Here is a 2501-nt window from a genome sequence, read left to right as displayed (position 1 = left end):
GGGTGGGGTTAGAGTTATTGGGGTTAGGAAGGTGCGGTTGTTGAGGAAGCGTCCTTCAAGACTCGGTGACCCGACCAAGGACCTTACAACAAATTCGCGGCGAAACAAGCGGCTCGGCAAGGTGTATAATAACTTCCTTGGACCTAACGGATATCCAGCTGGGAAACAAAGTGAAACAACACTGAGAGAGTAAACACTCTTCTGGACCGGCGCCGGTGATATAATAGTTATGTTCCTTCCCTCTGCATGCGAAAAGGAGGCGAGTTCGATTCTGGCGTGTGGAAGCAACCTTCCCCCTAAACGGTCAAAGTTGTGTGGAATCGTTGAGTAAAAAGACGAATTGTATTCATTTTATTGACACACTCTGAGGACAGGGAACTGCTGCTTTTCCTTTCCTAATCCTTACTATCGTCATTTTCTTCTACTTCTTTTGTATGTTTGTCACACTGTTGTGATCCGCTATTTCCGGGGTGCCTTGATAGTCGAAGCAGACTTTGTGCTGTTGAAGCTAGAGATGTGAGCAGAGTAAGTCTGATTCCCTTCTTCTTCTTCTTCTTCCTCGTTCTCGATGACAGCAGCTAGACAGTCAGTCCGATGTCGCGTACAAACTGTGTAGTTCGCTTCAACTCTGATGATTCCCTGAAAAGACTTCTCTGTTTACATCCACCCCGTGGCGCTCATATGACCTTATGCAGTTGCGAGCGCCGTAAAACCCTCTACTAAAAAAACACTCTGAGGACAGCATGCTAGCAGCAGTCCCGCATGGCAGGCAGCCTATAGAACTCAGCAGCAAGTCAGCTGCTGATATTATTGTCAGTATAACGCAAGTTCCTACAATAATGAAGATCTTCTCAAAAAACACACCTCTATTTGACAGAAGCTTTCAGATCTTGATAGGCTCATGGAAAGTAAACGCGTTAAAAACTTCCATAGCAAAACTTAAAACGACATCGCGATAAAATATCTACGCACATGTTGCACACGATCTTGCTTTTCACACTCCACAAAATGTGTATGATATCATATCATAAGCACGATATTAACATGCAACAGATATCATATGGTAATCACACACCACTCAGTTTTCATGTGTATGATTACCTCTTGCGTGGCATAAAAGCCTGCCTGTGCTGTGCCCCTCTGTCATAGAGAGTCGTAAACTACAATCTTAAAAGAAGTGTCTGCGTCTGGTCTTAAAACAAACTTTTTAAATAGCTGTTGCAGATCTTGGCAGAGCGATTACTTTACATCACAACGCTTTGCCGGATTGGACTAAAGAGCTCTTTTTGAGATACCAAAGACATGTGAATTCTTAAAGAGTTTATTATAGCCTTGGATATCTTTCATTCACTGGTATAAATAGAATGTAAAAGAGGCAGGAGTAGACCAAAGACAACTTACTTGGAGAAATTGAACAGAAAGGTGACTGAGAAAGACAAGGACAAAAACATGATTTGTTTGTTTATGTGTTTGTTCGTTTGTATTTTAGAGCATCCAAACACGGAAATGAGTGACGAACAATGATCATCGATGTCTGTTTCAGATCTAGCATTTCATGGTAATGATGAATGCTAAATGTCTTACACTTTAATGCTGTTTCAAGTCCATTTTTTAAGTCTTGGAACCACTGTTACCTTGGTTTGTGCCAAGCTGGACTATGGACGGGATCATTATGGTGTTCATAAATTCGGCTTATATGATGAGTTTTATGAGCTGTCCATCTGCTTGACACAGTCCTATCGGAAATGGACGTTTAAGTCTGATGTCTAGCCTCCTAAATACCCGTAGAGCTTTGAAAGTGAAACACACATCTTTATTATATTGTACCAATACAGATTAGTCTTCATGCCGGGCTCTTCATATCATAACTGAACTCGCCTTTAAAGCCTTTGAAAAAATGCAACGTCTCAGTTAAATCTAAAAGCTCCTCTTTGCCCGGCTGTCACTGACAGCCACAAAAGGCAACCTTAAATGACACTGCACAGAAAATGATGAGAGCCCGTAGCGAACACAAAGTTAAGAAAAAAAAACAGCCGAAAAAAATCTTCACAAAATACGATGCGTGCCATGTTCATTTTTAGAATGTTGACATTATATCCTAGCAAACCAGCGAGGGGGTCGTTCATTTTCAAATAAGGGGGCAAATGAATAATACAACCCTTTAGAGAACAGAATCCATTCCTAAGATTTCAAGAGACAAGGAGAAATTCAGGCCCGAATTACGAGGTATCGGCTTACAAGAGACAGCGTAAATTCGCGCGTGTTCGTGTATGCAGAAGGAAATCTTCATGAAATTCAGTACAGCGTTTTGAATTTTGATCACATGTACTTGGTAGAGAAAGAGGAACGAGGGAGGAGAGGGGTAGGGGTTGGAAGTTAGCAGGACACGACCATAAAGAGCGAGAGAGAGAGGGGAGGTGCAGCGAAGGGTGCAGAATTGGAGGACAGAGATGGGAAGAGAGAAAGATAGAGATAGGAACTAGGAGAGAGAGAGAGAGAGT

This window comes from Aplysia californica, unplaced genomic scaffold (genome assembly GCF_000002075.1).
Source record: "Aplysia californica isolate F4 #8 unplaced genomic scaffold, AplCal3.0 scaffold00102, whole genome shotgun sequence".
Classification (NCBI taxonomy): Eukaryota; Metazoa; Mollusca; class Gastropoda; order Aplysiida; family Aplysiidae; genus Aplysia; species Aplysia californica.
The sequence above is the reverse complement of the archived record's forward strand: the minus strand, read 5'-3'. Positions refer to the sequence as shown.